At 27.6% G+C, this 15,330-nt stretch overlaps 1 long non-coding RNA gene across 1 annotated transcript; it reads left to right on the top strand.

Annotated features, from left to right (window-relative positions):
• Window positions 1-3,489: 3,489 nt before the first annotated feature.
• LOC127067759 (uncharacterized) lies at window positions 3,490-13,681 on the top strand. The gene is made up of 3 exons (XR_007782731.1): window positions 3,490-3,898; window positions 7,644-8,262; window positions 12,829-13,681. It is a non-coding gene; the product is annotated as an uncharacterized LOC127067759 (long non-coding RNA).
• Window positions 13,682-15,330: the final 1,649 nt, after the last annotated feature.

Below are 15,330 nucleotides of genomic sequence, written 5' to 3'. Positions count from 1 at the left end.
CATTTAATGTTTGCGTTTGGAATTTGATGTTTTCTGTGTTTCTCTTTTTACTCATTACATTCTATTGATGTATTCACCGGCAATCACGTGAAAAGTTTTATCGAGAGCTGTCAACAGTATAGCGACAACATGCTGTTCTCTAGACACTCGAGTATGTTCGTAGCATGGTATATCCGGTTCATAAAAACAGCGATTCGTTTTGCTTCCCCTTGTTGTGTAAACTGAACTTCCCATTGCAAATAAAGAAAGAGAAAAAGAGAGAGAAAGAGAGAGATAGAGAGAGAGAGAGAAAGAGAGAAAAAGAGAGAGAAAAGAAGATAGGAAATATGTATTTTCAAGCAAAATGAATCTAATATTTTCTCTTTTTCTTTCTTGTTTTTTCTTTTCTTTTTTTAAAAATATTTTATTTATCTTTTTCTTTTTCTCAAAAGAATAAAACAATCATGAACGAATAACTCTCATGTTATTAATAATTAATTGCTGATTTTAAGCGACGACTACTGAGTTCTCTTTTGAATCATCGCCAAAGATGACGGAACAACGAGTAACGATGCATTTAATCGAAGATTTATGGTTGTCGACGTCGAGAAATGATTCTACGAAATCGTCGGGCACGATTCTCCATTTCTGATCTATACATATATAAACGCATATATATGTACGTGAGTATATATATATATATATACATATATCATCTATATATATATATATATATATATATATATATATATATATATTCAAATTGGCTTTTCACTGCGACTTTTGCGTTACATTGATAAAAGAGAAGATCCAGAATGAACAAGCACTCTACGATTTATTTACATATATACAAAGCCTTATATAGTATATAGGTGTACACACACACACATACGCACACATGTATATATTGGGATAAATGATATTAATTTGCATCGTTACTATTGTTTCTACTTTTTTAACAATTTTATTTACTAAACTTCAATTTTATTAAAAAATAGATATACATTGACACGAATTGAAAATCATTCTCATATACATATATACATACACACATAAATACACACACACAATGAGAAACGAATTTAATTTGTATCGTTACTATTGTAATTACTTTTGTAAAGATTTTATTTAATGAAATATATATATATATATTGCCACGAATCGAAGATCGTTTTCTATACATATATATATATATATATATATATATATTATATATATATAATATATATATAATATATATATATTATATATTATATATTATATATTATATATTATATATTATATATATATACACAATAATATATATACATACAATAAGAAACAAAGTAAATTCGTATCATTATTAATATTATTACTTTTCTTTTAAACAATACTTAAAATCGTATAACGTGAATTGTTATACACATATTTTATTTATTGAGATAACACAGAAAAAATGTTTTATAAAAGAGAGAATAAACTTTATTATTCCCACTCGCTATGAACAATTATAATTCTATTTCACATTGATCTTTAATTTCTTAGACTATATTGTACCATCATTAAAACGTTTGAAATTATCGTGGACTATGACAAATTTTTTCAACTCGAATTTGTTAGATCGAGAAGAAAACTATTGGAACAAGAACTACGTATGTTGTTGTTATAACTTTAACCTCGTTTGACCCGGAAAACGAGGTTCAAAGAGTGAGAGCTCTTCTGTCTCCGGTTTGACGTCATAGAGGAAGTATAACAGGATGGAGCACCGACCGAAACCATTTACAACCCTCTCTTTTAATTTAACGCCATTCTCAAACATAGACACATATATACACAATACATATATGTAATAAAGATATGTTGGTTCCATGTAACAATAGAGAATTTTTTAATAAATTTTCCATCGAGAGAAAAAAAAAGAAATAACTCTCATAGATTTTTAATCTACAAAACGTTGCATTGAAATTAATGTGCGATTTATTTTATCATTTCTTTTTTTTCTTTATTGTATTATTAAGAATTAATGATTAATTAATTTGTTGATTCATCGTCGTTGTAAAAATTTAACAATAAATCAAGCCAAATTTATGAACACTTTCGAATTTCTATGTTTTTATTAGAATAAATTGCGTGACATGCTTTCTCAAGTAAAAAAAATATTAAGATACAAGTTTTAGATGAACAGTATTAAAAAAATACGAAAAGATAAATAAAAAATAATATAAAGAATAAAATACAAAAGGATAAATATGTACGTGTAAATAAAGAATTATCTTTCAAAAAATAATCACAGTAAAAGAAAACAAGAAAAAAGGAAAGAGGATAAACGGAAAATCTTTGGAACAATAATTCGAGAAGATTAATTTTTTTAAGAGAATATTATTCTTTTTAAAAGAATATAATTTTTTAAAGAGAATCATTAAAGTTTTAGTTTGTCGAATGTTTAATCTTTATCGGGAATTTTATCTTTATCGCGACGAGCTTTAAATCATTTCGCTTATAATTCCTATTAGTTGAACGATATAGAGAACGAGAAAGACAGAGAGTGAGCTATATCGTGCCAATTCTCAACGGGATCGTTATACCTCTTTGCAATATGTATATTCCGAAATTATTTCGAATATACACGAAGGACGGTCGAGATAAGCTTACAAAAGCTATTGTCTTTAAGGTTAAAGCCACTTCGAATTTCCTTTCAGCGATCGTAATGAACATGCGAGTTTGTCTATCGATAACTTAGTATAACGGATTAGTTAATTATCCTCAGTGATGATCATAATTAATTATTTCTACAATTAGAACACGAGATTAAAGGTATTATTAACTATTGATAAGTATCGAATATCGATATCGATGAATATTTTCAATTGAATGAGAATTAAATGTATTTTTATCTTTTATTGTTTTGTTTTCTTTCATTCCTGTTTTCTCTTTTTCTTTCTTTCTTTCTTTTTTTTTTTTTAATTTAATGGAATTTGAGAATTCGTAAGATTTGTTTATACGTATATCTTTGTAAAGGATTATTATATATATAATAATACTAGTAATAGTACTAGTAATAATACATTCTGTATATTCTTATATAGTTATAATTATATATATTATATAATTATAATTATATATCATAATTATATATAATATAAATGTATATACTATATAATAGTATCGCTATTTCTCAAATACATATACTTCATACTATATAGATATATTGAGTGTACATACGTACAAACATATATATATAATATCCATATATGTACATGTGTGTACATGTGTTTATTGAGGGAGAGGTGGAGAGGGTGAAAGCAGGGAGAATAATCGATATACGAATGAGAATTGGAGAAATCGATGGAAATTATGTGTACTAAAGGATTTCCAAATTATATAAATCGTGTGTAGACTGCACTCGTTATTTTTATTGGTCCGATCTGGACGAAAAAAATATGCGTGTAGAGGGCGCAACGAGAGCTCACTAATGACCCCAGTCGCGTTCTTCTAGGTGCTATAGTTTCAGTAATCCGCTGTAACGTCCGTGAGAGTGTCGTAACCTCACTCGACCATCCGTAACGTCCATAAGAGTGCCGTAACGACCGTAACGTCTGTAAGGGTGCAGTAATGACCGTAACCCGCTGTAACGTCCGTAAGAGTGCCGTAACCTTATTCGAACATCCGTAACGTCCGTAACATCGCCGTAACGACCGTAACAAGCCGTAAGGTCCATAAGGGTGCCGTGACGACCGTAACACGCCGTAACGTCCGTAAGAGTGCCGTAACCTCACTCGACATCCGTAACGTCTGTCGAACGATTGGTCCGATCTGGACGAAAAATATGCGCGTAGAGGGCGCAACGAGAGCTCACCAATGACCCCGGACCCGTTCTTCTTGGTGCTATAGTTTCAGTAACCCGCTATAGGAATGCATTTCCTTGGAATTTCAATTTGTGGTAATTGCAACGGTATAATTTTCCTCTGTGTTATACGATCAATATAAATCGGCTTGTGCAGTATTAAACTTAGCTAAATTTTATGGATGATAACTATCGTTATTATAAAGTTGAATCGTATGAATCATGCGAATTTTCCATAAAGATTTTCAAAATTAACAACGAGTAGAAATGCTCGAAACTTCATTTAGTCAAATTTTGATACAATTGATAATAATTCTTCTTGTACGATCAATCACAAATGAATTATCTGTTTTCGCTATTTTTGTGAAGTATTGTTCTTCAAGATATATCTAAATGTTTTATCATTAAGTTGTAGACATAGTTACAAATTTTCCAATCGATGAAAATACACGATATTATTTATTTAAATATAAAGAAAGGAAGATACTTTACCGATATTACTTATTAGCCAATACGGTATAGATAAGGGATATTTTAACATAATTAATGACAATATTTTCTAATGATTTTATAATACTTAAAACTAAAAAAAGATACATATTTATTTAAATATAAATATTCTATATTACCTATTCATTAACATAAATATATGTATACATATTAGTACATAATATACATGTACAAACAATGCCAAGATTACCTTAAAAATATTCGTTATAAAATCAATCATTATTAAAATAATTAATTAACTAATTAAATTAAAAAAATTTAAATATATATATATAATATTATTACACTTAAAGAAAAAGAGAATGTTTATACCATTTACTAGCTGACATATACCAAGCAAATCTTATTACAATGTTTATATGTTTCTATATAAGCTGAAGTATCTAAATACACCTTATGTTATTTACTTTTTGTCGAATATCGTATGAGATCAGTCTTTCGGCAACCACCGAGTTGGAAACTTCAAAGATCCCATATAAACATACGTTTGTAAACAGATAGATATGTATATATGTACATATATACATAACTAGACACAATATACACACCCACACACTCATACACAAAGTATATAGTAGTCTTTCTCTTGGGTATTGCTTGAGATTTTATTATATTGTATAGACAGTAACGAGCAACCTTTGTTCTGCAATGAGCCAAAATTAAATATCTGATATTGTTATTGATAGAATTCATTATGAACTAAAAATGCTTATATTGATTAAAAAAGGAATTATTGCTTGATAGAAAAAGAAAAAATTACACATTATTGAAGGGTATTTGTTATTTCCGTCATCAATTTACAATGAAATGTTTTCTATAATTCCATTGATTTTTTATTAGCAATACTTTTAATGTGTACGCATAAATGTATGTATATATATTTTTGTAATGGGACGAAATCTATTAGTTGTTTATTTTTAATTAGATATATGATTCTACTTCTCGTTAATAAACTTTACATTATTATATTGGAAGATACAATGGAAGATACTGAATTAAACTATAATACAATCTTCTATTCGTTTGTCGTTAACGTTAAGAATTTGATAAAAGATTTCAATACTTCGGTTAATAGTTAAAATTCCTTTCAACTGGCCATAGATAACAAAGCTCTTCACAAATGTATCAACGTAAGATGTAATACCACTGATTAAGAAATTCACTAATTATAGTCGACTATTGTCATTTTTCGATGCAAGATGTAAGTCGTATTTGCATTGATACGCAGATGAATACGTATATGATAATGTTTTTTTATAAACCCTGAGTTACTCATTTCTGATACATATTCAGATATATACAGATATATATATATATATATATATATATATATATATGTTACATATATATTATATATATATAAATATATATACAGAGAGAGAGAGAGAAAGAAAAAGGGTAAAGGAATCGAGAATTTCAATAAAACAAAGAACGATATCGGGATTAAATTGAAAAGAAACTTTGTTTGATCTTGACAAGGAGGCAGTCGATTAGGAAGCCTCAACCGTCCAAAGTACAATTATATCAAAAACCCATTCAAATGAAAGACGATTACATAGGTATCCGATTATGATACCTTATACTTCTTATTATTCGTATAAAAGAAAAGAAGAAGAAAAAAAACAGTTAAGAAGATTAAGAAAGAAATTTCATGTTTATTTCCCAATATCTTCAATTATGATTGATTTGTAAAGACAATAAGAATAATAATAACAATAATAATAACAACAATAATATGAAAAAGAAGAAGAAGAACAAAGTATCTTGGTATATTCAATTTTGCTTTCTTGTTCTTATGTGGTATATGTAGCTAGTACAATGTAAATTTTAATGTGGGATTTCATTTAAACGTGTCATTTAATGCGTATTATGATTAATATGCATTATTCATACACATATGAATGTATGTATATTTAAATGAATATCGAATTTATACCTCGTTGAAAAATTAAATTTACAATATTGAAATAAGGGTGTCACGATCAGGTACACGCATCACGTTCGATCGTCGACGATCTTTCTATATATAAAATATATCGATACCAAACGATATTACATTCGTTAAAATGCATATACGTATTACGTACGTACGCGTACACGTGCATACAGAAAAATTAAGAAAAAAATAGCAAAATAGAGCGAGGAAGAGATGGAGAGAGAGAGATAGATGAAAGTTCATTGTTTTCGAGGAAGGACGTCTGTCCTAACGAACGAAGTTTTCGATGAGGTCTCGTATTTTTCTATTCCTGTTGCTTTCTTTTTTTTTTTGATTTTGATTAATTAACTAATTAAATTATAAAAATTTAAATATATATATATATATAATATTATTACCCTGAAAGAAAAAGAGAATGTTTATAGCATTTACTAGCGGACGTGTACAAAGCAAATCTTATTACAATGTTTATATGTTTCTATATAAGCTGAAATATCTAAATACACCTTATGTTATTTACTTTTTGTCGAATATCCTATGAGATCAGTCTTTCGGCAACCACCGAGTTGGAAACTTCAAAGATCCCATATAAACATACGTTTGTAAACAGATAGATATGTATATATGTACATATGTAGATAACTAGGCACAATATACACACCCACACACTCATACACAAAGTATATAGTAGTCTTTCTCTTGGGTATTGCTTGAGATTTTATTATATTGTATAGACAGTAACGAGCAACCTTTGTTCTGCAATGAGCCAAAATTAAATATCTGATATTGTTATTGATAGAATTCATTACGAACTAAAAATGCTTATATTGATTAAAAAAGGAATTAATGCTTGATAGAAAAAATTTACACATAATTGAAGGGTATTTGTTATTTTCGGCATCAATTTACAATGAAATGTTTTCTATAATTCCATTGATTTTTTATTAGCAATACTTTTAATGTGTACGCATAAATGTATGTATATATATTTTCGTAATGGAACGAAATCTATTAGTTGTTTATTTTTAATTAGATATATGATTCTACTTCTCGTTAATAAACTTTACATTATTATATTGGAAGATACAATGGAAGATACTGAATTAAACTATAATACAATCTTCTATTCGTTTGTCGTTAACGTTAAGAATTTGATAAAAGATTTCAATACTTCGGTTAATAGTTAAAATTCCTTTCAACTGGCCGTAGATAACAAAGCTCTTCACAAATGTATCAACGTAAGATGTAATACCACTGATTAAGAAATTCACTAATTATAGTCGACTATTGTCATTTTTCGATGCAAGATGTAAGTCGTATTTGCATTGATACGCAGATGAATACGTATATGATAATGTTTTTTTATAAACCCTGAGTTACTCATTTCTGATACAGATTGTGATACATACAGAGAGAAAGAGAAAGGGTAAACGAATCGAGAATTTGAATAAAACAAAGGACGATATCGAGATTAAATTGAAAAGAAACTTTGTTAGCTCTTAACAAAAAGGCACTCGATAAGGAAGCATCAGCCTTCCAAAGTACAATTATATCAAAGACCCATTCAAATGAAAGACGATTACATAGGTATCCGACTATGATACCTTATACTTCTTATTATTCGTATAAAAGAAAAGAAGAAGAATAAAAACAGTTAAGAAGATTAAGAAAGAAATTTCATGTTTATTTCCCAATATCTTCAATTATGATTGATTTATAAAGACAATAAGAATAATAATAACAATAATAACAACAACAATAATATGAAGAAGAAGAAGAAGAATAAAGTATCTTGGTATATTCAATTTTGCTTTCTTGTTCTTATGTAGTATATGTATCTAGTACAATGTAAATTTTAATGTGGGATTTCATTTAAACGTGTCATTTAATGCGTATTATGATTAATATGCATTATTCATACACATATCAATGTATGTGTATTTAAATGAATATAGAATTTATACCTCGTTGACAAATTAAATTTACAATATTGAAATAAGGGTGTCACGATCAGGTACACGCATCACGTTCGATCGTCGACGATCTTTCTATATATAAAATATATCGATACCAAACGATATTACATTCGTTAAAATGCATATACGTATTACGTACGTACGCGTACACGTGCATACAGAAAAATTATGAAAAAAATAGCAAAATAGAGCGAGGAAGAGAGAGAGAGAGAGAGAGATGAAAGTTCATTGTTTACGAGGAAGGACGTCTGTCCTAACAAACGGAGTTTTCGATGAGGTCTCGTATTTTTCTATTCCTGTTCCTTTCTTTTTTTTTTGATTTTGATTAATTAACTAATTAAATTATAAAAATTTAAATATATATATATATATATATATATATATATATAATATTATTACACTGAAAGAAAAAGAGAATGTTTATACCATTTATTAGCTGACGTATACAAAGCATGTCTTATTACAATGTTTATTTGCTTCTCTATAAGCTGAAATATCTAAATACACTTTACGTTATTTACTTTCTGTCGAAAATCGTATGAGATCAGTCTTTCGGAAACCACCGAGCTGGAAAATTGGAAATAAACTCTAATACAATCTTTTATTCATTTGTCGTTAACGTTACGACTTTTGATAAAAGATTTCAATACTTCGGTTAATAGTTAAAATGCCTTTCAACTGGCCGTAGATAACAAAGCTCTTCACAAATGTATCAACGTAAGATATAATACCACTGATTAAGAAATTCACTAATTATAGTCGACTATTGTCATTTTTCAATGCAAGATGTAAGTCGTATTTAAATTGATACGGGGATAAATACGTATATGATAATGTTTTTTTATAAACCCTGAGTTACTCATTTCTGATACAGATTCAGATATATACATATAAAATAATATATATATATATATATATATATATATATATATATATATATATAAATGTATATACAGACATTGAGAGTGTGAGAGAGAGAGAAAGAAAAAGGGTAAAGGAATCGAGAATTTGAATAGAACAAAGAACGATATCGAGATTAAATTGAAAAGAAACTTTGTTAGATCTTGACAAAGAGGCACTCGATTAGGAAAGATTAGCCATCCAAAGTACAATTATATCAAAGACCCATTCAAATGAAAGACGATTACATAGGTGTCCCATTCTGATACCTTATACTTCTTATTATTCATATAAAAGAAAAGAAGAAGAAAAAAAACAGTTAAGAAGATTAAGAAAGAAAACTCATCTTTATTTCCCAATATCTTCAATTATGATTGATTTCTAAAGACAATAAAAATAATAATAACAATAATAAGAACAACAATTACAACAATAATATGAAAAAGAAGAAGAAGAATAAAGTATCTTGGTATATTCAATTTTGCTTTCTTGTTCTTATGTAGTATATGTATCTAGTACAATGTAAATTTTAATGTGGGATTTCATTTAAACGTGTCATTTAATGCGTATTATGATTAATATGCATTATTCATACACATATGAATGTATGTGTATTTAAATGCATATCGAATTTATACCTCGTTGAAAAATTAAATGTACAATATTGAAATAAGGGTGTCATGATCAGGTACATGCATCACGTTCGATCGTCGACGATCTTTCTATATATAAAATATATCGATACCAAACGATATTACATTTGTTAAAAGGCATATACGTATTACATACATACGCGTACACGTGCATACAGAAAAATTAAGAATAAAATAGCAAAACACAGCGAGAAAGAGAGAGAGAGAGATGAAAGTTCATTGTTTTCGAGGAAGGACGTCTGTCCTAACGAACGGAGTTTTCGATGAGGTTTCGTATTTTTCTATTCCTGTTCCTTTCTTCTTTTTTTGATTTTGATTAATTAACTAATTAAATTATAAAAATTTAAATATATATATATATATATATATATATATATAATATTATTACACTGAAAGAAAAAGAGAATGTTTATACCATTTATTAGCTGACGTATAAAAAGCATAACTTATTACAATGTTTATTTGCTTCTATATAAGCTGAAATATCTAAATACACTTTACGTTATTTACTTTCTGTCGAAAATCGTATGAGATCAGTCTTTCGGCAACCACCGAGCAGGAAAATTGGAAATAAACTCTAATACTATCTTTTATTCGTTTGTCGTTAACGTTGCGACTTTTGATAAAAGATTTCAATACTTCGGATAATAGTTAAAATGCCTTTCAACTGGCCGTAGATAACAAAGCTCTTCACAAATGTATCAACGTAAGATGTAATACCACTGACTTAGAAATTCACTAATTATAGTCGACTATTATTATTTTTCAATGCAAGATTTAAGTCGTATTTGCATTGATAGGCAGATGAATACGTATATGATAATGTTTTTTTATAAACCCTGAGTTACTCATTTCTGATACAGATTGAGATATATACAGATATCTATATATATTATATATTATATATTATATATATATATAAATATATATACAGAGAGAGAAAGAGAGAGAGAGAGAAAGAAAAAGGGTAAAGGAATCGAGAATTTGAATAAAACAAAGAACGATATCGAGATTAAATTGAAAAGAAATTTTGTTAGCTCTTGACAAAAAGGCATTCGATAAGGAAGCATTAGCCGTCCAAAGTACAATTATATCAAAAACCTATTCAAATTAAAGAAGATTACATATGTATCTGATTATGCTACCTTATATTTCTTATTATTCATATAAAAGAAAAGAAAAAGAAAAACAAAACAGTTAAGAAGAATAAGAAAGAAATCTCATCTTTATTTCCCAATATCTTCAATTATGATAGATTTCTAAATACAATAAGGATAATAATAACAATAATAACAACAACAAAAATATGAAGAAGAAGAAGAAGAAGAAGAATAAAGTATCTTGGTATATTCAATTTTGCTTTCTTGTTCTTATGTAGTATATGTATCTAGTACAATGTAAATTTTAATGTAGGATTTCATTTAAACGTGTCATTTTATGCGTATTATGATTAATATGCATTATTCATACACATATCAATGTATGTGTATTTAAATGAATATAGAATTTATACCTCGTTGACAAATTAAATTTACAATATTGAAATAAGGGTGTCAGGATCAGGTACACGCATCACGTTCGATCGTCGACGATCTTTCTATATATAAAATATATCGATACCAAACGATATTACATTTGTTAAAATGCATATACGTATTACGTACATACGCGTACACGTGCATACAGAAAAATTAAGAAAAAAATAGCAAAATAGAGCGAGGAAGAGAGAGAGAGAGAGAGAGATGAAAGTTCATTGTTTACGAGGAAGGACGTCTGTCCTAACAAACGGAGTTTTCGATGAGGTCTCGTATTTTTCTATCCCTGTTGCTTTCTTTTATTTTTTGATTTTGATTAATTAACTAATTAAATTATAAAAATTTTAATATTTATATAAGTTTATACCATTTATTAGCTGACGTATACAAAGCATATCTTATTACAATGTTTATTTGCTTCTATATAAGCTGAAATATCTAAATACAATTTACGTTATTTACTTTCTGTCGAAAATCGTATGAGATCAGTCTTTCGGCAACCACCGAGCAGGAAAATTGGAAATAAACTCTAATACAATCTTTTATTCGTTTGTCGTTAACGTTGCGACTTTTGATAAAAGATTTCAATACTTCGGATAATAGTTAAAATGCCTTTCAACTGGCCGTAGATAACAAAGCTCTTCACAAATGTATCAACGTAAGATGTAATACCACTGACTTAGAAATTCACTAATTATAGTCGACTATTATTATTTTTCAATGCAAGATTTAAGTCGTATTTGCATTGATAGGCAGATGAATACGTATATGATAATGTTTTTTTATAAACCCTGAGTTACTCATTTCTGATACAGATTGAGATATATACAGATATCTATATATATTATATATTATATATTATATATATATATAAATATATATACAGAGAGAGAAAGAGAGAGAGAGAGAAAGAAAAAGGGTAAAGGAATCGAGAATTTGAATAAAACAAACAACGATATCGAGATTAAATTGAAAAGAAATTTTGTTAGCTCTTGACAAAAAGGCATTCGATAAGGAAGCATTAGCCGTCCAAAGTACAATTATATCAAAAACCCATTCAAATTAAAGAAGATTACATATGTATCTGATTATGCTACCTTATATTTCTTATTATTCATATAAAAGAAAAGAAAAAGAAAAAAAAAAACAGTTAAGAAGAATAAGAAAGAAATCTCATCTTTATTTCCCAATATCTTCAATTATGATAGATTTCTAAATACAATAAGGATAATAATAACAATAATAACAACAACAAAAATATGAAGAAGAAGAAGAAGAAGAAGAATAAAGTATCTTGGTATATTCAATTTTGCTTTCTTGTTCTTATGTAGTATATGTATCTAGTACAATGTAAATTTTAATGTGGGATTTCATTTAAACGTGTCATTTAATGCGTATTATGATTAATATGCATTATTCATACACATATGAATGTATGTATATTTAAATGAATATCGAATTTATACCTCGTTGACAAATTAAATTTACAATATTGAAATAAGGGTGTCAGGATCAGGTACACGCATCACGTTCGATCGTCGACGATCTTTCTATATATAAAATATATCGATACCAAACGATATTACATTTGTTGAAAGGCATATACGTATTACGTACATACGCGTACACGTGCATACAGAAAAATTAAGAAAAAAATAGCAAAATAGAGCGAGGAAGAGAGAGAGAGAGAGAGAGAGAGATGAAAGTTCATTGTTTACGAGGAAGGACGTCTGTCCTAACAAACGGAGTTTTCGATGAGGTCTCGTATTTTTCTATTCCTGTTGCTTTCTTTAATTTTTTATTTTGATTAATTAACTAATTAAATTATAAAAATTTTAATATATATATATCTATATATATATATATATAATATTATTACACTGAAAGAAAAAGATAATGTTTATACCATTTACTAGCTGACGTAGACAAAGCAAATCTTATTACAATGTTTATATGTTTCTATATAAGCTGAAATATCTAAATACAACTTATGTTATTTACTTTCTATCGAATATCGTATGAGATCAGTCTTTCGGCAACCACCGAGGTGGAATGTTGGAAGATCCCATATAAACAGACGTTTGTAAATAGATACATATGTACATAACTAGATACATAATATACATACCCACGCACACATACACACAGTATATAGTAGTCTTTCCTTGGGTATTGCTTGAGATTTATTATATTGTATAGACAGTAACGAGCAACCTTTCTTCTGCAATGAGCCAAAATTAAATATCTGATTTTGTTATTGATAGAATTCATTATGAACTAAAAATGTTTAAATTGATTAACAAAGAAATTAATACTTGATAGAAAAAGAAAAAATTACACATTATTGAAGGGTATTTGTTATTTTCGGCATCAATTTACAATGAAACGTTTTCTATAATTCCATTGATTTTTTATTAGCAATACTCTTAATGTGTACGCATAAATGCATGTATATATATTTTTGTAATAGAACGAAATCTATTAGTTGTTTATTTTTAATTAGATATATGATTCTACTTCTCGTTAATAAACTTTACATTATTATATTGGAAGATACAATGGAAGATATGGAATTAAATTCTAATACAATCTTTTATTCGTTTGTCGTTAACGTTAAGACTTTTGATAAAAGATTTCAATACTTCGGTTAATAGTTAAAATGCCTTTCAACTGGCCGTAGATAACAAAGCTCTTCACAAATGTATCAACGTAAGATGTAATACCACTGATTAAGAAATTCACTAATTATAGTCGACTATTGTCATTTTTCGATGCAAGATGTAAGTCGTATTTGCATTGATACGCAGATGAATACGTATATGATAATGTTTTTTTATAAACCCTGAGTTATTCATTTCTGATACAGATTGAGATATATACAGATATATATATATATATAATCGAGAATTTGAATAAACCAAAGAACGATATCGAGATTAAATTGAAAAGAAACTTTCTTAGCTCTTGACAAAAAGGCATTCGATAAGGAATCATTACGCGTCCAAAGTACAATTATATCAAAAACCCATTCAAATTAAAGACGATTACATAGGTATCCGATTATGATACCTTATATTTCTTATTAGTCATATAAAAGAAAAGAAAAAGAAAAAAAAAACAGTTAAGAAGAATAAGAAAGAAATCTCATCTTTATTTCCCAATATCTTCAATTATGATAGATTTCTAAATACAATAAGGATAATGATAACAATAATAACAACAAGAAAAATATGAAGAAGAAGAAGAAGAAGAAGAATAAAGTATCTTGGTATATTCAATTTTGCTTTCTTGTTCTTATGTAGTATATGTATCTAGTACAATGTAAATTTTAATGTGGGATTTCATTTAAACGTGTTATTTAATGCGTATTATGATTAATATGCATTATTCATACACATATCAATGTATGTGTATTTAAATGAATATAGAATTTATACCTCGTTGACAAATTAAATTTACAATATTGAAATAAGGGTGTCACGATCAGGTACACGCATCACGTTCGATCGTCGACGATCTTTCTATATATAAAATATATCGATACCAAACGATATTACATTTGTTAAAAGGCATATACGTATTACGTACATACGCGTACACGTGCATACAGAAAAATTAAGAAAAAAATAGCAAAATAGAGCGAGGAAGAGAGAGAGAGAGAGAGATGAAAGTTCATTGTTTACGAGGAAGGACGTCTGTCCTAACAAACGGAGTTTTCGATGAGGTCTCGTATTTTTCTATTCCTGTTGCTTTCTTTTATTTTTAGATTTTGATTAATTAACTAATTAAATTATAAAAATTTTAATATATATATATATATATGATTTTTTATTAGCAATACTTTTAATGTGTACGCATAAATGTATGTATATATATGTTTGTAATGGAACGAAATCTATTAGTTGTTTATTTTTAATTAGATATATGATTCTACTTCTCGTTAATAAACTTTACATTATTATATTGGAAGATACAATGGAAGATATCGAATTAAACTCTAATACAATCTTTTATTCGT

Source organism: Vespula vulgaris, chromosome 11 (genome assembly GCF_905475345.1).
Source record: "Vespula vulgaris chromosome 11, iyVesVulg1.1, whole genome shotgun sequence".
Classification (NCBI taxonomy): Eukaryota; Metazoa; Arthropoda; class Insecta; order Hymenoptera; family Vespidae; genus Vespula; species Vespula vulgaris.
This window is presented reverse-complemented; position numbering and strand designations above follow the sequence as displayed.